A 25,470-nucleotide genomic window follows, 5' to 3' on the forward strand; every position below is an offset into this window, starting at 1 on the left:
GCATACTTCCCCGCGCTGAGAACATAAAGAGCAGTGCTACACCCTTTTTTCACTTGTGCCTTTCAGGTGAACGACAGCCACTGACCGACAAGAACAAAACCAACCCGGGAAACTTGGGCGAAAGCCTCGATCCTGCGTATCAATCCGTGAATCCGTGAAGTGAATGATAAGTGGGTGTCAAGCGTGTATGGCTACTTTAGTGGAAGACAACCCAGACCAAGGAATGCCTCGTGAAGCGGCAACAAAAATCAGTTTGGAGGAGTGTGGTTCATGGTGCAAATAAACGGATCATGAGGACTTACCAAACCAGGGATAACTATGATAGAAAACACGAGGTAAAGATCTACCACGCTCGGTTCATAGAATACAAGAAATCGCAGAGAGTGAGTGCTGAAAATACACGAGATATTGGCCTGGGGGTCACGGTTCACTAGGTGGTGCAAGAAGTGTCAGATGCGTGCGATATAGGCAGGATGAACATGGGTTCCTGAAATACAAATTAATTAGGCAGTTGCCAATAAATCAATGCATATGACGGGAAGGGACCTGGCAAGACAAAGCTAGTGGACCTGATACAAAACAAGAGGTGTGGGTCCTTGGAGAAAAAGTGTTTCAGAATAATGCAACCAGGATCGATTTAGGGCGTGAACTTTGTTGGAAGCTCCTTTTGACCGGCACAGCCCCGTCCAGAAGGTCACAATGACTGGGCAGAAATAAACACGAGTTTTCTTTGTGCATTACCCTCGCAAGATTTGCGTTCCTTCCCATGGATTTCCGTTGTGGGTGTTGGGAAATGTTCCGTGGAAGAATAATCCTCGAAGCGATTGTGAATTATGCATTTACAAGGGCAGCATTATTTCTGGGGTATAAGAATATTCTCATTAGCTCTACACTGATAGTATTCCAAGGTCCCCCTATCGATTGAATCCAATGGTTGTATACCTGAATGATCTTTTCTAAATTAGGCCGTACATGAACGGACACGCTGCTTGGGAAACATCAGGTTCAGCAGATAGGAAATGGGATACTCGTGGTAAACTTTCAGGAAGCTCTGACACACTTGTGACAGAACAACAAAAAATTTTAAGACCCAGATTTTTTTGGCTGAAAGAAATTATGCGGAACCATACCTATTTAAGTGAAAAGCGTTGAGACAAAGTTTCTGAAGTTTACATAGTTTCATTGTTCTCATTTAGAAGGAGGTTTTGACGAGCCAGAATTGAGCAGAAGTTTAAAACTTCTTGCAAGGTAAACGTATTTTCACAGAAGTCATCACCTGCATATATAACGCTGAGAATTCTGATGTTATCGTGGAAGTAGATGGGCAGCAAGGGTTTTGAAAAAAAGAATTAAAGAACGGATTCCTGGGGACTCCAGTAACTGTTCTGAAATGAGTCGAAGACCAACCTTAGAATGAATCTTTGAATGCTCCTGTCATGGGTAAGGCAGATAATCTGCGCGACTGAGAACCGGCGATGCAGCGCCTGTTCCAACCCTGAGGAACTTTGCCGCGTCGGATTCAGTCAAAAGGCCTTAAAAAACAAAAAAAATGTAGTAGATTCCTGTCTTTTATTTGACTGATTTTGTAGGAGCTGGGTGAAATAAATATTTTTTAGTTGGTCACGGTTAAGAAAGAGTTGAACGAATGCCGGTTACGGAAGGTAGATGTCGCTGTAAAAAAGGCCTAAAAACTTGTGGGTAAATTTCTTCATCAGTTTTCAGGTCATATCAGTGTGAATAATGGGATGTCATTTGGATCTGCACTGGAGACGTCCTCCACTATATATTGGGTAAGTAATTCCTTGTCCCCAGGATAAGGGAAGAACGCGATCATAGGGCATGTGCGAAGTGAGTTTAGCACAAAATTGCAGGAACAGCGACAACCTTACGGATCTTGAGAGGGATGCACATGCGGTCGCGCTACATATTCACATCTTAGTCTGCTTCCGAGAGCACTCTTTTCAATTTGTGTGGAGAAGATAGCAGTTGGTCCGGACAGGTAGGAGGCTTGAGAATCACTCACCACGATTGGATGGAGCGATAAAGATCCCTGATGTAGCTTCACGCTCTGGGTGAGTTTTCGGCCTTGTTTTTGCTCGCTTATCCAGATGGGTTGATTCGGCTGCCGGCAAACTGATGGGCGCTAGGTGAGTTGAGTTGGAGCCTTTGTAGCAGGTGCGTGGTCAGGTGCCTTCGGCCTCAGTACAGGGCTGTGGTTTGTGCTGCTAATTCGTCCAGCCGTCTAATTTAATTTAGGATTTATCGTCCACTTTTGTGTTGCAATTCACACATTAGATGCCAGATGTATTTGGTATGTTTGTTTAGTGCTGGTTGTTTGAGATTATGAGGTAGCATCCGACATAACTGGTGGACAGCACCGACAGTAGCACAATGTTTAGTTGTAAGCTGTCCAAGCTTACAACTGCTTCAAAGTTCAAATTAAGAAAATGTGTGAGAGTAGGCAGTAATCACAATACATATTCTCACAGTGGGCTACCACGGGCAACAATTGTTTTTCTAAAGTTGTATTAGCGGCATGAACCACACTCTATCCGGTCACCTCTTGCGTGGCACCCACATGAGCTAGGCGGTAGGAACACTAGTAAAGAACTGGAAAACATTTTTCAAATTGTAGAAATTAATCACCCATTAATCAGAGGACATTTTGAAGCGTGGCGAGCCGTAATTCGTTAGAAGGAATGACATCAGATTCATTTTAGATGCAAGCCGTTATGTACACCCTAATCTCTAAAATCGATTATTTTTGAAGGGCATAGTCACAGGCATTGAAGTTAAATACAGGCGATGAATGTGGAAGGGTTACTAGGTAAATGAAAAGAGCGTCTCATCTGAATTCAGACCATCAACGTTTCCAGTCAGACGCGATTTAAGTCATTGGCAAATTTAAAAGCACTTCCGTAGCAGCAGAAGTAAAGCCAACGCAACAGGTCACGCATGCACATAAATGTATAAGAAGCAACAGAGAATGCATGCATCTGTTTGGTTTCGTCGACCGAAATTGAAAAAATCTATCTACTTTGAACAGAAAAAAAACAAGCACCACATCGAGCGACGCATTGAGCATAATTTTTCAGCGACAGTTTTCTGGTCTAACTCCCGTACAAGCGCGACTGGCGTAAAACACAGGAGTCACATAAAACCAAAAGGCCACCAAAGGCCACCAAGGCTCAAAATCTGCTTGGGCTGTTCACGGATATCTTGTTGAAAAGCAGCAGAAGACTGATAGGACACGAACATCCGGCTAACTAGGAGGTCGCTTATTCGGGCCGACTTTTCCTGCTTTTATCTGGCACAGAGCAAAGAAGCTAAAAATAGGGTTGGATTTTGAAGCAAAATATAAAGTCTACCAAAGGATAACTGCTGGAATTTGTGACCGCATGTGAGCAACTACATTGTTGAAGTGTTGCAACAATGTTGTTTAATTGATGTCGGGCTGCTCAAAGGCACTGAAGAAATGTTTGTGCTACTTTGCTTACAACTGGAGGATAAAAGGCAACCTAGGACAGAGTATCGGCATTGTAGGCCTGGCGTTTACCTACCTTAAACTGAGCCCCCACTTATCTGTTCGAAGGTTGCTCTGAGACTAATCTCTTGTGAACTGCGATCTGTTTGGTGAACACGTCTTAAGTGTTAAAAACTCTTACGTTTACAATTAATCGGAGCTGGCTGTTTCTACTCCCCAGAGCCTCAGATTCTTGATAGGTTGTGCAGGCTTTTGGGGTAAGAGGGTTTTCGTTTGCACAAATAAATAAATGATAGAAGAAAGACCACCTATAAGATGCACGCAGAACAGTCATTTGTGTGCTCGACTGGTTTCAACTGGTTATACTAAAAGTGCACGAGAACTCGGGACTTATTGGCGTGGTAAGCCCAGTTTCGAATTTGACATAGCCCTGTCTGAAAAACCAGTATCAAAGAGAGATGCTGTGCCCGGTGCTTCTGATTTAAACTGTAAGGTAAGATATGTCGCGCGATGTTAGACGGTTCAAGTGAGTGTCACATTGATATCACCGGTTAAACTATGCGATGGAGCTGTTTGTCAAAGCATTCAAGATACTTGGGGACATTTGACAAGTGGTACGCAATTTCTGGAGCCTCAGCAACTGCTCGGGGTGGCGGGACTAAAACGATTGAGATCAGACATTATAATTACATTTTCCTCTAACGCATTTAAAATCGGTTATGGTGCACGGCGTAGCTGAGATGTGAGACACGTTATAAGGTTTAATGGGAAAATCTGGGGTGCCCCATTTGAAGGTAGTTATAGTACCATCTCTCAGATGTCAGACTGCGGGCAGGGTGCCATAAACGACTGTGTGCTTTCTACATTGACTCAACATGCGCCCTTGACCATGTTAGCTGTTAAAGTCTGGACTCGCGGAATTACGCCTGCAGATGTTGACATTTTCATGGTGATGCAAAGTAGGTATCTAATCGAGTGAGTTTGTTCAGCCTGCGTCAAACCAAAGTATAGGCGGAGTCTTTATAGATCTAAGATATGGTATTAATTTGCCCTACTACCTTCTGGCTATGACCAATCCCTGTTAATGGTCAGATCCTACAAGCAGAAAATTAAGGCCCATATCCTCCACCGCTCACGGTAGAACGGTTAAGTGTTTAAACTGCTAGCCGGGAGGCCGCGGTTTCGAGACTTCCAGGACGCTTGTGAGATATGCTCGGCCGATTAATCCCAAGGTGGTTGGAACAACTGTACAACACATCTTGGCTCTTTAGCACAAGCTGGCTGCATTTACACGACAAATTTTGCGCTCACCGAGTGCTGTCAAGACCAACAACCGCGGAACACCGGACAATGATCAAGAATGTTACGAAATTTAGTCCTAGCTACAGAGCACGCCGCCGCTCTGAGAAACAGTTCTCATGTGGAATCTGACAGCTCTTTGATTTAAGGTCAAAACTCCTGTGAAGCAAAAAGCCACTGGCGATGAAATACCATTGCGACAAGTGCAAGAGAGGGGATTCTCAAACCTTCTGTCACACACTTAGTGCCATTCGGAGAAATCAGGAAGCATTTTGAAGGGAAATGTAACATCGCGAGATAAACAAGTCGAATACGTTTTACCTCATAAAAGATCTCATGCAGTCTGTTTCGGACCCGATACTTGTGACAAAAGGTTTCAGAGCATCTTAAATATTCATCTGATCCCGTTTTGAAGCACCTATCTTCCTCACTACAAAGGTTTGCTGGATGTATATTTCGCAGAAGCGAATAGGTGCAAACGTTTGGCTGAGGTGACTTTACGGAATCTTCCACTACTGGATAACGTTTGCCCAGAGTAGCAAAAGAGACCTCTACTCAGTCGGTAGCAATTTCATTAGGTTGTCCAGACAGTCCCTTGACAAGGAGTTCATACTGCTTATCTAGAATAAGACCACTATTGCATCTATCCTCAGGTATGGTAACCCCCTGGCACGGATTAGCAACTGACCCGTAGTGCCCACCAAATTGTCGTGCGAAGTGCCCAAGCGTACCTTAAGGCAAAACACACTGAAAAACTCAACTGATAACAAGCTGATGTTTTCACCCAGTAAGGAGCCATACTGAGCAACTGTAGCGATACGATTATGCTTGCCTTTATGAAGAGCTTAAATCAAGAAAACGACGAGGAACTCGTTTAGATGACATATTCTCCTATTTTGGAAGGCATCTGGATGGAATCCACTGAATTTTACTATTCTGCGACTTCGAGGGATACGGTATTCAAGGGCTAATACTGTGATGAATCGTTTTATTCGTTTTACAACAATTTTTTCAGGTTATTGTTGGCACAAATCCCCCCTTTTCACTGAGTCATCTAGAACTCCGTCTTGGGCAATAACACCTTCAAATATGCGATTTTGCTTTGCCAAATGATACGGTTGGTCAAAAACTCATCTTTGCTTACAACTTCAAGTCCGGAAAACTCGCTAACGAGTTGCAAGTGAATATCGACTGGAGGAAGTACTGCGCGCTAAACTTTGAACAACAACATATGCCTTTCGACGGAGAGCGTGAAAGAACTTTTGTGGCATAGTGAAAAAGGATATCGGACAGTATCCAGTGTGGGCACGAAAACGCATAGGCGGTTGGTTGACCAAATGTTGAAAAAGCAACACAAAGGGCGTACACTGTCAGGAAGACAACCATAAGTATCTGCTTTCTACTCGTTGGACTACCGACACCGGCGTAGTCATCTACTCATATTTCAAAAATGATGTACCAGTATGATTCTCCACCATCATCCTAGCCACAAGAGGCTAGGCTAGCCATCAGGTGAATTTCGCCACTCCGTGACAATTTTACTGTCATCTGTGTCTTTCAGGAGCAATTTGTGGCTGAAAATGATGGCAGGTTAATTACTCTCACCTTTACAGCAGGTGCAAAAAGTTGATCGATAAATTCGAAACAACACAAAAACACTGCAAAGACGAAGTTTTAAAACGTGCTGGTAAGCTGCAATAAATTACGTTTGCGAAACAGTGAGTTCTGAAAAGAAAAAAAGCGAGTGATTGTAAGCACACAAAACCTTCTATGTGACGAACAAAAACACTCAGTTCCACAGAGAGCTCTGTCATCCATATTCGGCTTGGAAGGTGGATAGGCAAGTGTAAATCGGTGGTTACACCCCGAAGACACACATACAACAATTTCATTTCGCTCTCACCATCTGATCGTGGGGTTCCTGATGTAAGCACTCAACGAATGCCTAAGTATATCTGAGTAGTTTAATGGATCCAAATTTTCACGCAGTTGGAGAACCCATCTAATAACTGTGGTTATCATTAACGCACAATTTACGAGCGGAACGGTTCGTTGCTCTGCCGTACGGCCGCTTGTGTGGGGCTTAGAACATACATCGATGTAGTCATGTGGGTCAACAGAAACGCAAGTTAGAACTATCGGTGATGGTGAAGCAGCTCAGATCCGGGTACCAAAGGTTACAGGGAAGTGTGGAAACCCCCGCGGTTTATGAAGGACCAGACCTCGTTGACAAGAGCGAAGGAGAGGCAGATGATCATCTGACTGCTCGAAGTTCATTTGGAGTTGAATAAATTGAGTGCACACTCCAGCATTCATTGGACGCATACTCGGTTACTTTCCTTCAGACCCAAGCAAACCCAACACTGATATTATCTATAGACTTGGAACAGAATAAAGGAAGAACTTATGGTAATGCACATGCAACACATGTTCTAATTCTGCTTTCATTTGCGCTACCACATACGAAGTTAAGTTTTTTCGCTTGTAGTTACCCAGGTTGTTTTTCTATATTCTCGACTTCACAAGCTCTTGGGATTTAGTGTGAGTTAGCCTTGGTTGGTTAGGTCTCAGTTTTACGACACCCATTTTCGTTGGCATTCAATGTGACCACCGTTGACCATCATATTTGTATGAAAAGACTCATCTGTTCAACATGGGGTCTTTCATTCTTGGAGCTTGCAAGAACATTTTGGTCGTTGGGGGTTTGCAATTTCTCAGTCATTCATACCATATGTGAACTGACGGAAAGCGTTGTGTATTACGTGGTCCTTACTGGATGGAAAATGCCGAAGGTTTTCGTAGAATTTCCAGCACTGAAAAACCTTTTTAAAGCGAGTGCAAAAAACAACAGCCTTTGTTCAACGTCGGTAGCCTTAAAACAACACTGAGATCGACATTTAAAAGGCGTTTATTTTGTAACAGTCAAAATGTTCAATTTTAAGAGTATAGTTTTTGACTTAAAACTCTCCATCGTCGAGTAATTCGCTGAGATGGTTTCGTGATTAAGGCACGAAGTTACTAGCTAGAAGGTCCAAATTTCAAACCTAACCCTGGCACCTCAACTACTTCTCTCTGGGTTTGGGTAGCCTGGTAGTTTCTCACCCATCATGTTTTCTTATGTTGGCGTGGCAGTTAGGCACCGAAACTAGGTTACAACTGAGCAGCCGTTATTACCAACAGTTCCTTAGGTTTAGAGCAATGATTGAGCAATCTGGACCTTGAATTTCTTCGAGAGGGCTCTGAATGTCACGGCCGAGTGAGCCTAGAATTTTTTCCTTCCTCCCCTTGGTGTGGACTCACCAGGCTAGATTTAACGGAATAAGAAAAAGACCGTTCATGCCTGATTGGCGTAAATGCAACACAACCGTGCTGTGTGTTGTGTTCGAAATGTTCTGGACTGAAACCTCACGGAATGCACTCAATTCGCCATCCTTCTAGCAGAGAAATCCTACTGAAATATTCATTTTTACAATGCCCGTTCTACTAATTAACGTCTCTTAAAATGAGCTTTTTTGGAGAGCTACAGGCGTACACATTTTGAGAAAGAGACGCACTCCACTTTCTTTCCGTCTGGTGTGTTTGATTTCAATAATTGATTAAAGGTTGAGCCGAATTCAGTTTGAGTTCATTTTCCTTCATACAGAGCGAGCAAATTTGTTTTCAGATCAATGTGTTTTAAGCTTTACTCTATTGAACTAATGTTTTGTGTACCTAAACACATTCACAACAGTAAACAGCATTTACTAAACTGTTATGCCATTTACTTTGGTGCGAAAACGGTGTTCAGAACTAGTTAGTCAGAGAAAAAGTTGGCCGCTGCGTTTCTCCAGGGTGTCCTTCACTCAAACAGATCAACTAACGAATTTCGCTTGGTACATCGTTGCCACATGGTCTACTTCAAACGGTCAGTTGAAAAAAAGACGATGAAAAAGCCTTGACGAGTCTTTATGCAAAGTGGTAATTGTGAACGTCTTCGGAATAATGAGAAAAAAGATACTGCAAGTGATTGCAAAGAATCAGTAATTAGGCAAGCGGTCAGTGTCAGAAACGGCACGATTTTTTACAGCATTAGTTACAGCGGATGATTTGCAATGCTCGTGTATTTATTGATATGGATTAAATTTGATCTGTACCATGGAGCTTAAGCAGTATTCAGCTACCTGGTCATAGGAAGATGTCCACTCCGGAGAGTTTGGTTTCTGGCTGACGAAATTAGGCTTGAGATTGGTGTAAGACGACGCTTGAATGAACAGGATATTCTTAGCAAATACAAAGTATCTGTGGCTGTACTGGATTTTGTCAACTTCCTACACAATAAGTTTTCTGCTTGTAGACAAAGCGTTTCAGAACAGGTTGGTTTCAGGTGGAGCCTGCAATATTTTGTTAAGAAATCAAATGAAGCACAACCTGGTCAGTAGTTGTTGGCTAGCCAATCCGCATGCCACAAATCACATTTTCACTTTCCCGTAGGTGAGTTCCAAACGATCGACCGTGAACCAGATTATGGAAATTTAAATACCGACTTTGTGACGAACGTACTGATATAAACTTGTAACTTCAAACGGAAGGATACTCCATCTGCTGACAGCACCAACGGACCGAGTTGTCGGATTTTTCGGAAGTTATCAGCGTGACAAGGAAGTTTTAGACCACAGGACTATTATATACAATCCAGATAAGTTGCGTGGTTTCAGGATTAATGAAACTAATAAAACTTATGCATAAAAACTCAGACAATGCTTATTATCTGGTCCTGAGACTGATCAGTACAGCTGTACAAATAACAGCTTGTTTAAAAGTTCTTATTTACTTCCCTAACTATAATCGTTATTGTCATCATCAGCCACGATGCTGCCGACTGGGTCATCTTCAAAGGTTCATTGGTTCTGTTTGGGATGACTTTCTGTGAGAATTAAGTTTCGTACGTATATCGGTATAACCAGACGAACTAAAAATTCAGAATTCAGCGCAGCGTAACAACCAGCGCGTATGTATTCGAAATGGCGAATATGTACAACATATGGAATATTAAAACAAGAGAATAATGAACAGAGCAATGAATAGAGTATCAGTCATGTTCACCACACTTTCTCTTCCAATAAAGGATCTTCCTGTCAGCAGTGATTATTTCGAAGATGCCCAGTGATGTATTAAGTTGTCAGGTTTGTTAATTGTCCATAAATCACTTATAACAGCGATGTCCCAATTGGCTCTTGCATAATCACGTGAACAAACCAGTTTGCGCGTCTATTATCGTGCATAGTCGCAAACATGAAAAGGAAATCCGATTGATAGATAATGGGCGTGTGCAGGAAAATATTGGATAAAATGAGGGAAACTTTCCACCAATTTTTCCAGTCGGAAAAGATGACTCCCAAATGCGTAAGAACGCTTGGAAAGACACATTTAAAGACCGGAAAATTAAAAAAGGAAAAACTATTCTGAATGTTATTGGATGCGTAGCAGGTGCTAGCACAGTCAATACTCGCGCACCAGGCATACGGAGATGATCATAATGGGTCAGGTTTGAAAGTAGGTGACAAGAATGAACACTCATTTCCATCTACCATTCATCATAGTGTCTTGGGTAAGAAGAAAGCCAAAAATGGTGAAGAAAGACAAGTCAGTGACTGTGGCTTAGAAAATCCCATTCCAACAACAGCCTTGGTGGACTGAGGAAAGCAGATCCCTCGATATGAAATGATCATCGCTTGGTAGACCAAAAAGTCAACCTTACAGTCGAGTTGAGATGATGGCAAAGGAACAATTACAAGCACTGAAGTTCTGCTTCTTCTCATTCTACACAATCACTCTGCGCCCATCTAAGTCTACGCTTACGTCTATCACAGTTGTACGGCGCTCCCAAACAGCAGTTAGTTCAGGCTTGGTTAGAGACGTCAACGTACGTGCTCGCAACACCTCGAAACGGCTTATCTCAGGCGACGGAGACGTTTTGTGAGTCCCCTTGCGGCCGGATTATTACGAAAACATCTGGTATCGTGCACGATCCAATAGGACTGCAGAATATGCATTAAAGTCTCCGGTTGACGAAAGTTTCCATAACAGAAACTTGTTTAGCCACTCGTTCTGGAAACACAACTTACCAGTTTGATAGAGGTTGTAAACCAAGAACATTAACGTTTTTGTGCACGCTATCGCCCCAAGCAGCCACCAGCTCTTTCTTGGTATTTACGCATGCACCTTGAACTCGGATCCGAAGGCTGAGATCCCGAACAACCTTACCAAATCCGGCACTAAGTAGACAGAAGCTTTTCCATACGAGCTGTTGGCTGCATCGGGGTGGTTGTACTCAGACTTGAGATACCAAGACCCCCATGTTTGCCGGCGTGGATGTGGCTGAGTGGGGTGTCCTCTGGTAGTCGTAGCCAGCCATGATTCAATTGTCTAGCCTTTTGAGAGCATTTTGGTGGAATTGGCCGAGCAAGATCGAATAGGTCAGCCTCGGTATCAGGTAGTTCCTTGCGATATCCATTCTTTGATGTGGCTTCAAAGTAGCACGCGTGAACTCATAAGCAGCTTCTGTCAGTGGTTGCAGACTACCTTTTCCTTGAAAGTGAAGGGAACGTCCAAATATATCACACTCTTCATCAGATCTAGAGAATTTCTGAGTTCTTTGGAAAAGCCAAAAGGTTCGACTAAGACTGCGGTCGTCCGATGTTTTCTGTCTCCACAAATAGCCATCGCTTTCGACTTTCGGGTGCCAATCCTCATACTAGCTCTTCCAGAGTTGACCACAGCAGCTTTAGGCTTCTCTTTTAGGTGAACCCGACTTTCTTCACGCACCACCCAATAGTCACGGTAGGCAAAAGCACCCAGCAAGATGTCATGGAATCGGCAACATAATTGCGACATCAAACGTCCAAGAACCTCATCCACTGCGATGATAAACAATATTGGGTAGACTGGATCTCCCTGCTTCACGCCTGTGCTTCAGTGAACCTCGGAGTTAGAGAAAACTGCTACAGCGTTCTCATGAGACTGTGCGATGCATCAAACTAGGGATGATGATGCTCCAAAAGCCTCAGCAAGTCTGAAAATGTCACATGCAAAACCGAATCAAACGCTTTCAAGATATCAGCAAAAGCCAAACTGAGGTTAGAAGCAGTCACTGAAGGTAGGCGGAGCAAAGTTTGTAACAGCGACCTAGCTTCCAAACAACCGTCTAAATGTAGAAGTGCAAACTTGAGCGAGGGAAGTTGCAGTCCACGGCTTCAGCGATCAGCAAGCACCTTATGGAAGCATTGGACAATAATGGGTGACATGGAGATGGATCTCATTTGGTCAGATGAATTCAGATTTTGGACTTTTGAAACTAGAGTAATACGGGCCCGACACAAATGCGACGGACAGCCATCATATAATAAAGGCAAATTGAAATACCCAGCAATGGCACGAAACGTCCTGGACGTGACCGTGTCCAGACCTGGGGACGAAGCGCCAATTTAACGGGCTGTACGACCAACTTCCTCACGACGACGCTGGGAGCAAGGTTCCACTATGTGTGGAAGTGTCTTTGATTTGTGGAGGCCCAGAAGTCGCAGGAGTTAATTTGGTTTCATGATACCAGATTGCAACCCTCGGACAAATGTCAGAAGGTCAACACTGGTAAGCGAACTGTCAAGATGGGATTCCAAGAGTAACACTGCGCAATCCACAGTTTGTTTGAACTAGACTCTATGGTCATCGAATTCTGATGAAGAGGTAGCTTTTTTACCAATGGTTTGATCAGGATCATCAGATGATGATCCGTCCAATTGTGCTTGCCAGTGAAGTACACGCAACCTGTTTTTAGTGCTGATAGCCGATTGACAGAGAAACTATGGTGCGTTATAAGCGAGACAACCTGTCAACCAGGCGTAAGTTATTGTGACTCTTGGTGGGACCAGCGGAGACCGGAATTCCTTAATCGTCCAATTTATCTGCATTAGGCTTAGCGGGGTTTGCGTGCCGGCGGTGTTGATTCGTGCCCATATTCGTCGGCAAAAGGTGGGAACAGTCAAAGCAAGCCGGTTGGGTGAACATTCTGTGCCAACACTTACGTGTACAATTACTCGAAGGTGGGCTACCAAGCCAGCTTTCCATCTGCTGCAGTTGCCACAATCCTCACGGTTTTCTCCTATGTGGTGTGGAGGTGTCAGATGATTGGTGTTGTACAATGTCGAAAGTGACTAGCATATTGTTACCAAACGGGTTGGTTAACCCTGTCTGGGGTTGTTGGACTCAGCTCACCAAGACTTCCATGGAACCCAGTAGGCACCAGGAGGAGCTGATATTAACTACTTCTACTGCCATGAATCTGCCATAAAGTCCATCTTTGTCAACACCACTAATAATTTTTCACACTTGTCAAAGTCACTTGCAGATCTTATCAGTGAATTCATAGGATAATGCAGCTCTTTCCACCTCGGAGGTTTGGTCGCTCTCGTTGTCTTCACATTGTTGGCTTGTCAGCAGAAAAATAATTTATTCAGCATTTCACGTTGTTCTGCTGTTTTACGCTCAGAATGTCAGTCACACCGTTGAGGTTGTTTTTTTGGTGAGCTGGGCGCGCCAAAACAAAATGTATTTGAGGATGAAGGTGATCGAATGACAAGAACCTCACTTTTCATGAACTTTTCTATAGGAGGAATGGAGATTCCTAAAAAAGCATTCCAGTGGGAATTCTAAGCAGTTACAATGGAACTGGCCCAGACGCTTTTGCCGAATTATTCTTCTGGATTCGTTGAAAAATGGACAAAGCCGAAACTTGAATGACGTGAAATTTGCGTAAACTTCAGTTTGGTTAGTTGAAGGGTTTCGTTAGAGCGTATCTAGCTTTTTCATTTAACTGGACGTCCTGTTTTCAAGGTTGGTTTAATAATTTGGACGATGACTCAAGTTGAACAACATAACTCACCCCGTTTAAAACGCTACGTTCGAATAAATGTACAGTTGACTCCCGACACACTGAATTTAGAGGGTCGCGCTGTAAACCCTTATCCATGTCGTAGTGTCGCTTTGGATATGTTATGGTTAAACCGCATAAAATTATACCGTTCGTTGGATAATTGTATATTAGTCAAGGAAAGAACAGATGATTCTCGAATTGCAAGTCTATCTATGTGCTACGCTGACAAACCCAAGTCTGGGACTTCTGAAATTGAACCTAGCCGCAAAAATCAGGTACTTTTAAAAACATATGAAGGAGAGAAACCAGGAGCTGCAGTGCGACAAAACCTACGAAACACTCCTCCTCTTTTCTGTTTAGCAAAATTTGGTAGTATTTATAAGTTTCCTCCTCCCTTATTGTATTTTGGTGAATAGCAGAGCTACTAAGAAGTAGTCACGAATTCGACATAGGCTAAGCAAACTTTGGTCTTGATTATGTTGCCACGTAAACCGTTTATGTATACAGCGCCCTGTGTGTTTTCTTTACTCCATGTCTATGGCTTCGATTCAGTATGGTTATAAATTTTTCCTGTGAGTGGATAAGGAACACACTAACATGGCTAATCAGCTAAGGTTTTTTTAGTTTCTGTCGTTCTTTGCGGTGTTGTGATGAAAATTTCAAACCCAATGATGATAACGATACCAAGAAAGATGTCATTACATTGCTTTCACCATTGTAGAAGTTTTTACCGTGAGAAAGAAGCTGAGAGATGCACGCGGTGTACATATGGGACGTGATATGCAAGCAGAAATTCAGGTCTTGGTTATCAGCATTTGGATATCGGCTGAACTTATGGAAACTCTAACGGTGAAAGAACTTTATCAAAACCCCCGATGTGCTGCATTTTTCAAAGAAGCAGCAAACTGAGTTGTCACTGAAAATCCTGTGGATTTTCTTAAATGACCAGTTGTGAACAAGACATCCCTATAACGCCACTTGGCCTAAAGTCAAGCTCATCAAGGTGAATGTGTGAAGTATTTGTAGCTCGGATGCGTTTACCAGTTGCTGATCTGTTCGATGAGCTTGGCAGTTGGCTTACAGATGTTTGTCGTCAGCCTAGAAGATATAGTCAATGATCGCTCCAATTTACTGGGCATTGACTAGGCCTTCTTGAGTGCTGACGAAAAGTTTGCAAGTCAATGCCAACCGCGGTGAAACGAACAACGGCCATCTGATCAACCATCAGAACTCGTCAGCTTCTGTGGAATACGTACGTGTAAGGTAGATAAATTCCCCAACTGATGGGATAAATTGATATGACAAGCTAAGATAAGACACCAATTTATTGACCGTAACCGTGAAAATAATTGCAAGCCAAAAGTTCTTTGCGGACCAAGAGTTTCGAATAGAATGTGAATCGTTTAATTTATTCGAAATAAATTCACAGGAATGATGAATTTACTGTTACCTTAAAGCCTCGTCTTTTCAACCCAAATCCAGCATGTGTCAACCAGATTTTAGAGGAATGTGATAAAACCGTGTGTGTAGAACATTATTTTTCACATCATTCTCCCCAGCGACTGGTGGCCAGCCAAAATCAGATAGACTTCATGCGTCCCAATGGGATGCACATTAGCAACTCCAGAGAGAGTGAAAGCTTTTTGGAGTTAGACAATGTCAAACGTGAGCATCCAGGAAGACTGTTTAATTTCGTCGAAAATATTTTCAAAAATTTGCTTAAAACACGGACAACCTTCGAGAATAATTCATATTTTCTTGAAAATCACTATATACGCGCTATAGAACAGCCGACACATCTGGAGTTGTTTTTCGTAAGTACTCCAAAACGAACGTTTCCACTTGACGGATTCTGCGTTTTGCTATCACACAGGTGTGACTGGTGCAATGGGGGAGGCGTACAGCACTTGGGTCTGCCAAAAGTCTACTAAAAGTTTTCAACTAACAAAGTTGGAGAAATAATGCGTTACCTTATGATTTAGTGTTGACGACATCAAGCTTTGTTGAAAAAATCGCATCAGCTTTCTCAGTAAACTTTAACTCCGTCATCACTGACGGAGTTCCCTCAATCTCTATAGGCTTTCGAGGCTTGTAACCCTTTTAATTCCATACAAAGGCACTAAAAATACCTTTCGGGCGAAATCAACCCAGCGATAGACTAGGTGGCCACCAGCCTTCCTAAAGCTGCATGATAAATCTGCATTCCGAAGGCTCGTAGAACAGGCAGGTTTGTTGTTGAGACTGCGTGAAAATCTAGTTTTGATGTTCACGCCCGCCATTTCAGTCATCTAAAAAAACGACTGCCGGATTGTGAAAAATAAGTAGCTGGTGGGGTCAATATTGCAGTTTGATCAAGGACTAGGTCGTTTACTTTAAAGTACCAGATTTTTTAAAAATAACTATGTGTTCTGAGCACACGCAATCATGGCCTTCAGATAATCCTGCCTCGACTCCGATTATGTTGCTCTTTGGCTAGGGTTGTACATAATAATCTGTTCTTCTCCGGTTCTATGCATGCGGCAGCCAATGTCTCACTTTCAAAACGTTTTGACCATCACAAATTAAGGAATCTAACAAGTCTCCCGTGTCCTAAATGACTTAAAGCGCAATCGCTCTAAAGAAGCTGCATTAAGCAAGAGTCAAATATCATGTCTGCAGCGGTGACCCTTGTTGGAAGGTTTATATATTAACTCGTAGACGGCGATAAAGAAAAATCTGTTTATCATGTTTGACCAAAAAATCCTGAAATATGCTTTAAATATAACGAACCGCACACCAGACCGGTTCCGGCATTTTGATAGCACACGAGTTTACGTCAGTTTTAAAAATAGATGTTCAGTTCAAACACTAGTGAACAATCACTCGTGTTCGAATGGAACACTGTTCAGTTACTAACCGAAGTGTTACCGATCCGGGTTTCCGTTTATGCATGCGCGCTACGCACCGGTATTCCACCCTAACGACTTGCAACTCTTTTATGCTTTTCAGCACAGCTAGATTCCACAGAATAAACTTTCAACTGAAGTTTCACACCAAACTAAATATGAAAGCTTTGTTATTGGTTGTTCGATCCAGTTTCTTACAAATGTGTGATATAGTAGGATAGTTTGTTCCCACAGTTGCTATTCATCATGAGCTTGGATTCTGTATCAGATGAAAGCATTTATATTTCAGTATCTGAACTTGGCCGAGACCCATGACCGCTAAAGTGTGAACCTCAAATGATTTTTAATTGCTCACCTTCCGACCAGGAAAACTGACTTTTGCTCTGAACAGCAAATGACCTGAATTTCATACAGCATGTTCGATAATCAGATATTTTAAAACTGCTCGACACTGTGCAGTCTAAAACGGAGTTCATACCATCAATGTAGTAGTTCGGTTGTCAGCGCTTTTCGGAAGCAGGCTGTGTAAATAAGTGGCGCCAGTTAACATTGGATTGTTGACATTAAGCGTTCATGTTTGCACGCATCTGGATCAAAATTACGTGCCGATACACCATGTTCCAAGGTCATACGAATGATTTACGCACTGAGCATTTTCATTCATCACTGTCGTTAGTCTGCATGTCTTTGCAACGGATTGTCCGTTCAATAGCTCACTTAACAACTCTAGTCTAATTGATGAATCTGGTCAACACAAATGGTCAACAGCACCATTATTAGAGTCCTCAGGAAAGGGGTTCAGTGGATTGTAAATGGACACTGAAAATTTGTGATCATTAAAACCTTCTTCAGCCACAAAAAACCTTTTAAAAGCAAATAAAAAACGATTTATCAGACTGGAGTAGCAATGTTGAAAGCAAACTCAATTGCCGTCTTAAAATTCAAGTTTTCACACCGTCTTACGTTTACGTTTAAACCCACTGTCACTTGTATTATTTCAGTTTGTGTCGTACAGAGGGGCATTTTCCACAAAGGCTACTACGACCAACATCTTGTCCTATCTCCGTTTGCGTGAATAAACCAAAGTTTTCTGAGATAAATGACTTGCGTTTCACTGTACAGGTCTAGAGCAGTCAGCGTCAAGAAGGTAAAAACAGTCATAGTCTCGTTTCGGGTTAAAGTATAAAATATATTTATTCATTATATTTGAGAAGAGGATTTGTGTGAGCTCACAGCGTCCGACGCGAAATTTGCCTTTATCTGATCGCCTATTTTGTTCATCAGATTCATGCAAACCCCAACAACCCCCGAGACCATTCATTTTAAGTCAAAGGCATCAGAAAACCACAAAGCACTCAACAGATTTGTGCACAACAACAAACAGATTACTTAAAAATGAAGGTCCTGGGATAAAATCTAGGATAGCTACTCCCACTATTTCAAAGGACAGTGCATATCGTTCATTATACTTGCCGAATAATCCATGTTAATTCCACGCGGACATCAGTTCTTGACGGTGCAATTAACATTGTAGAAAAGAAAGACTGATCGGATCAGATTGGAACAGATTAAAAATTTGATACAGGCATAGACGGGTGCGGGAAGCCCACATAAACGGACACTAGCTTGATCAGTGGTTTGCAAATTCGGAGCCGAAATTTTTAGTGGTTTGCGGAACGCTTTGTGTTGGGTTGTGAAAATATCAGCAAACACTGGTGAGATGCATTTTGTTTAGAGAAGGGCAATATATGAATATTTTAGTAACTCAGTTATTTCGGTGTAAAATATGACACAAAAATGGACCATCTTACTCACTGAGCAAAGGTTTTCCTCTATGCTTGGCACTATAAAAACATTTTTAGTCATTTGCTGCACTTAAGCCAGGTATCAGAGCTGTTGAAACATTTGAGTATTTGTTTGGTTTTATGACCGTGGGGATCATTCTGTTTTACTTTGGATATAGAATACAGAAACATCGTGTTCTTAATAGTGGACTAATAAATGCGTACAACACTGCATTTGGGGACATTTTTGCAATTTGCATGAGTTTGTTGCTGGACTTCTTGTAAGAATATGGAGGAAACTGCTATAACCCCGCTGTAGAACCAAGGAGCTTAACACACATCTTAGTGTGGATGTGGGTAGGTAACATCTCCGTGCTCATTCTTACCTCCGAGTTGCAATCAGATAGACTAAGACTAGTAACGCCGGTCGGTTAGCATGTTTTCCACAACAAATTTTGAATGCCGACCATCAACTGACAACTATGGTTTCAGATAACTTACGTCATCTCAGGCAGATGATGCTGACTGTCCAAACCAAGGGTTGTTTTGAGCAATAGCGGTTTCACTGGGTCAAGCGTCTTCTTGTGGGACTTGTTATGTCTTTGCGATTTTATCAATATAAGCGTTGTACATATCGGGTGACACACTACAACAAAACTCAACACAGCCTGACGAGTTCTAGTGGAAACAGTGAACGACACTCAGACCAACCGAACCATATCTGTCACCGTATTCATCACTGCCCTGTATTAAGAAGCACTGAAATCCAGGCCTTAAATTACGACCAACTGTAAGGATATTTGGCGAGACCCACGGGAATAGAACAAAACGCAAGAATAAATTCAGGTTGTTTTATCGACGGTAGAATACTGCCTAAAAAAGTTTTGAGTTAATGAAGTACGCAAGAAGATTCAAAGCTCCACCTTTTGTTCCCCAAAAATTCAGCTCCGTAGTCCCATAATCTTAGTATTGCAAAAAGAAAGAGACACTTTTTGCTGATGATCGAACTGGCCGAGCAGTGCAAAGAAAATGTTTTAAACAAAAAAATGGCTTATAGTCTTAGGTTCACAGCAGTAGGACTTAGGAGAATGAACCATTGTAAATATCATGTGGCGTCTAAGTGCCTGTAACCTAGAAGCCCTCGTGTAACGAAAAAAAACCTGACTATATATTTGTACTTGTTTGATTAAGATTGCTGACAGAATAGCATCTGGTACATTATATGGGTTGAGATAATCTTGGTTGAAGCAGCTAAGTAGGGGTCACTCAGTCAAAGACCTGCAAATGCTCTCTCCAAAACGCCCCCTCTAGGGAGAGGCCAAGTATCAGAATGACTCCCACCAGTAAGTACCTAAAGCAATTCTCCAAGAGTGCAAGCCACTCCCCAAGGCAGTCAAAGCACCAATATCTTCAGAAACGAACCAAAACGAAAATGATCGATTCAGTAGTTTTTCGGATGGTTTGGTTGTGGGAAACGCGAGAGCCCAAATATTCCTAGCGACGAATATCACATGAACCTCGCAAACAGAAATGGTATGAATCGTAGGTGTGGAAAAAAGGGATAAAGATTGATGGACAACCGATTCTTGTCTACCTTTAATTTTGTAACCGCGCTACTAAAACGCATGCGAATTATCACCGCTGACAATCATATCCAACAAATGTGTTCAATAGGTTCAAGTTGAAGTCGAAACTTCAGGAAAAATGACACGTTGGAGATAGTGCTGGAAAGCTTGTGCCCACTTATGAGCAGAAATCAGAAGAACCAATTTTGATTATTTTACTGACAGCACAAATCATGTCCATGCGATTTGACCCAAATTTGGTCGCCAAGTTTGTAGAGACAGTCCAGATTTTTCACAATGAATTGAGGATGTTTTGTCATCTTCTATAGACGTTTCACCCTTGCAGTGAAGCCGGTCTATGCTGAAAAGTTGGGAAACACTCTACATCCTTGTTGTAAATCATCAGCGTTGTTTTTTGCATGAGACCCAGATAGTTTCGAACTCGCAATATTCTGGACACAGTGGTTGAACAGTTGACCGTTTGGCTGTTTTTTTTGTTCTGCTCATACATGGTGTAACAGGAACCAAGTACAATAAGTTCCGTCATAATGCGGAAAAATACCAGCATGGCATTTAGTGCCGATCATCCCACTGATTCCGCATTTCTACGGCTTTGAAGTCGAAAATGAGCCTTCAACCAAATTACTTTTCAGGTAGATAGACCTGGACTCTAGGTTTTGAGCCTCCACCTTAACGCTTTTGTTGGGTAGGTCTTGACCAGTCGCTCCACAGAATCTTTTATTGTGATTCTCAAGTGTTCTCGGTAAATTTTTATCTCGTCCCTCTAATTTATTTACACGGTTTTGTGAAGGTATCAAACAGTCAGCACCAAATGGTTTAAGTAATAATGACAGGTCTGAGCAGTTCGACTAAGGTAGCTAGTATTTACCGAGAAAATTGGAGCACGTGGTGGTTCGATCGCTTCACTATACCTCCTTCTCTGTTGATTTTTATGAGTTTGTTTGTTTCACCAAACGTGGTTCCTTGGTTCACGCAGTTCCGTTGCGAATGAATCAACAAACCTGCATCTGTTTGCAACCACACCGAACGGATTTCGGCATCAAGTGCCGACATTTTCATAAACAGTGAATTGGGCCGCATTCAACTCTTCAGTCCTTTGGTCATTTCGGCTGACCTCACATTTGAATTTAAACAGTTGTCGGATCTTTGAACCCCAAACCAGATGTTTGTTTACACATCAGGTGCACTTTTGAAATACAAGCTGATTGAAAGCCGAAATTTGTCAGCCTTAAAAGTAGTTGTTGTCATCAGTCAAATTTTGCCGAACGGTGAAGTTAATAGGAAAACTCAGTCATAATACTGCTTGTCCACGGAAATAATTTGTTTAAAAGAGCAAACATGCACTTGCTAAAAATAACTTCTATGTTTGTTTGTTCTACATTCTATATTAATAGATTGGCATCAACTACCATATTGTCTCTGATAAGAGTCATTAAGTTTGGAGTGTAGATGCAGCGAGTTATAGTTTGTGATTTCCATTAGACAAGAAATGATTTTTTGTGTGCTCCTCCGTGCTAGCAAAACTGGATTGGTATTTCATAAGTGCAATCAATGTTCTGCTCAAAAACTTATCTGTAATATCCGAAGATGGGCCCCATCAAACTGTCAGGAACTGTGGTCTCTATTTGTTGATCCGAGTGTCGTACTCTTTTCAGTGAAGCATAAACACTTTACCCAAAGCAACTTTTGGGATGCTTTACTTATAAAGCGTGCACAAGGTCGATTCGAGTCCCGAAAACGAAATTCTAAAACGAGCCAAAACCAGTGGAGTTGAGTTTGACTTGACGAACAACCGACTCGGTTATACATGAAACGATGGTCGCATCCCGATGCAACTGATATACAGTCAGTTGAGGAACGAACCCAAAAATTGGTGGAAGCAGAAAGTACGGTAATGTGGCACTTTACAGGTAAGACTAGAAAACGCCAGACTTCGGTTGAGATCCTAAAATACCTGCTGATTAACAGAAGGTTAGGAAGAATCGTTGTCTATATGAGCCCAAAGAAGTTTAAGTTACAGCGCATCTCGAAGGCAAAGCTCGAGCACATCTTGCTTGACAGTCGTACAACGCCAAGCATAACCACAGTCATACTGACCTGTGCAGCTTGCAGGCAAACATATCCGGGCTGAAGAAGACTCGCGGATCACCAACATATTCGATCGAATTCACTATAAAACTCTACTAAATCGCAAAATTTTTTTCTATGTCTAGCTATCTGTTGTCAAAGTTAGTCTGCTACGGTTTCCCGTCAACACCTTTCGGACTCTGGTCTCAGGTACAAGATAACCTGACGAGTAGTAATCCGACTATTTCTTTGCCTCCTCGTCATCCGTTCTTACGTAGAGAACTAATAAATATCTGTCGTACAGTATTTGTTGTGATACTTTACCGGGGAAATTTGGTACCCCGGTGTAACTTCGTGGATTTGGCTGATTAGACTAGCGTCTCAATGTGAAGAAATTGTGGTTGGTGCATCCTGGGCTGCTGTCATGCTTTGGTGAGTGATGGCTCCAAACAGGTCCCTGCGCATATACCCGCCCATCTTTTTCTCATAAGTATCACTGGCTTAAAAGCAGCACCATATTATACTTCACCAAAATCGCTCGTGGTTCACTTAGCATGCACAGGCGTTCAGTGGTTGGTCAATCACTGTTGACAGGCGGCTTCACTGCAGGTGCCCACCAAGCATATCGCGTTTGGCTGGCTAATTTTGCAATAATTGGTCTTTGGAATGAACTTTACGACTACTACCACTCCTTTTAAGATATGTAATTAATTTGAATGCAGTATTTGTGCTCGGTCACACGTTTTTATACTGAGAATGAAGGTAGGACAAAGTACCTAATGAGGTTGAGGCTAATTTAACCTTATTGCTGTGAATGGAAGGTGAGCTTCTTCTTTGCGTAAACGTTTGCGAGGATTCCTTGGAGTGGTTTGGAAAATGTCTAAAACGCAGTTGAGGGCAGCCAAGCGGGTTTTGTGGAGCCATATTTTATAGTCTGCCGTTGGTAAATTGGGCTGACTTACATCAGTGACATCCTGCTGGAGGATCTTGCTTCGTGTGAGGGATGTGATCTACATCGGTACTTTGTTTAAAAGCTGTTCTTTTCTTCCAACTCAATGACTTTTTCCAGCTTACTTTTCAAAACTTACATCAGTGACACCCTGCTGGAGGATCTTGCTTTGTGTGAGGGATGTGATCTACATCAGTACTTTGTTTAAAAGCTGTTCTTTTCGTCCAATTCAATGACTTTTTCCAGCTTACTTTTCAAACGCATATCCTACTCACAGGCATAAAAGATGAAGTATCTTATCAAAAATTCCTAATGGTGTAGTATGGGAAGATTCTTAAAAATTCGAAAAAAATTCTGAATTCGAGAAGAAATTCCAAACAATTCTTACAAATTCTCCTTGTTTCAATTCATCAGGTAGGCGACGGAATCTCGTGGCACCCTTGGTGCTGAGAAAGAACGTCACTGAGCTATTAACCTCGAGGCACTGAATCAAGTCTCCAGGCCAAGCGATCTCTTCATGTATATAAGCTTCACTAGAGGAGAAGAGTCACCAAGTAAACAAAATTCCGCGTGGTTCAGTTAAATCACAGCTTCCATAAGTGCTCTCGCACTTTTGTTCGTCTTGTCAGTTGGATTGCATGCATTTTCTGATAGGCTACTTACTTTCCTCATCTGTATCTTAGATGTGAAAGAAAGCAGCTAAATCTTTGTACTCACTTCACGCAGACTTCCCAACTCAGATGCACTGATTACTGCTTTAAATCCTGGATTTTGAATCTTTACTTTGTCTATTTCCAGAACATTCTGTCTGATACAGCTATGGCATTGTGAGCTCGGAGTTATTGACTGGTTGGACTCACCCACTGCTCCTTTTAAGCGGCCTGTAGCTATATCTAGATAAATATAAATATAAATATGTAAGTCAAACGAGGACAGAATGGATGTATGCCTACTTGATTCGAACGGTACACCCACCAGAGACCTTCAGGTCGGACCAAAAAGTTAAGCATCACTTGCGTGCGGTTCGTACAGTTCGTGCTGTGGAGCCTCAGTGGTCAGTTTTGTTTCCGCGGCTCACTGATTTTGAAGCTGCTCTGATGTCACTTCGTTATTGTCTTGAAGCGCTCATGCATATTTTACTGCAAAACTCACTTTTTTGTTCTATACTGGGAAGCTAAGAATAGACTGAGCCGCGGTCCCCAAAAGAAGCTAGATTTCTTTAATAAAAATGAACAGAGTTTAAACAATCAAATAGCCGACAGAGGTTTTTCGGACGAACCGCGTGATAGGCATGGAAACATCTAGAAGGCATGAAAAGTTAATGTTCTAAAATAAATCTATCTTTAGTTTCAAGATTGGAGCAGAACCCTTCTGAGGTAGACTAAAACCAAGTAGAGGATGGGCGTTCGTGAATTTCGCAGCAAAATTTCTCGAGGGTGCGCACACACTTTTAAGGTACTGGATTAACATAAGAACACTGCTGGTTGTATGTACACGGCTTAGCCATCTGTCGGAGACTATCAGCAATTTCCTGGTCGTAGTACACTGAAGACGAATTATTGACAGTCAATCATGTAACTATGTTTCCGGAGATTCATTCGTTTAGCAGAAAGGTCAATGTAGCTTCAATGGTAGGTGTGACATTCTGCACATTACCATCCTACAACCGACTTCAAAAACAAAATTCATTTAAAACCGCTGGCCGTAAGATTGAGGATGCCGATTTGTCAGTCACGAAGAGAGGTGTGTGCTTCGATTTTTTTAATGTTTTTTTCTCCGGCAAATTCAATTGAAACGGGAAATTTTACCGGCATGAATGATTAATAAATGTAAATAATGGGCGCAACTATTAACGAAGAAATCAAGTGAAGTTTATAGGGAAGAATATCGCTAAGAGCATGGCAGTATCAATCTGGGGGAAGTTAAATGTGTGTAACCGTGATGATTCGGAGAGTTGTAATACGAAAATAACCACCAAACTACTCCAAGGGAAGACTTCTTGTGACTTTGGTCGTAAGAGCCTGCTGTGCTGAGTTCATCAGGACGAATGGGGGTAGATGCGATTTTCTCGTGCACTTCAACTAAATAGTCGGCAATAAATAAGAAAAGTGTTTTCACATTTAACGCGTGGTTCGTTCTGGAGAACACCGACCAAACAGTCCTTCAAAATGTTGTCGTGATTTTAGTATTTTTTGGGCCAAACAGTACCAATCGAAAGATTTTATTTTAACTCACAAGGCAGTCAGACCATACTGAATCGCTGAAAATTCATTGGTGGAAACGCTTCCATATTAGGCGTTTCTGTATTCCTACTGACAAGCCGGTTGGACATAAAACTACCTCGCTCATTTATTGAAGGAGATTATAAACGTTGATGGACAAAACAGTGTCGAGGAGCCAATAGTTTTACTGGTGGTTGATTAGATAGTAGTTGACCAACTCAATTGCGCACCTTAACTGGGGACGAAAAGTTCGGAAGCCAGTTGCTTAGCTCGACAAGTAGATTAC

The sequence above is a fragment of the Opisthorchis viverrini genome, assembly GCF_000715545.1.
Source record: "Opisthorchis viverrini unplaced genomic scaffold opera_v5_25, whole genome shotgun sequence".
Classification (NCBI taxonomy): domain Eukaryota; kingdom Metazoa; phylum Platyhelminthes; class Trematoda; order Opisthorchiida; family Opisthorchiidae; genus Opisthorchis; species Opisthorchis viverrini.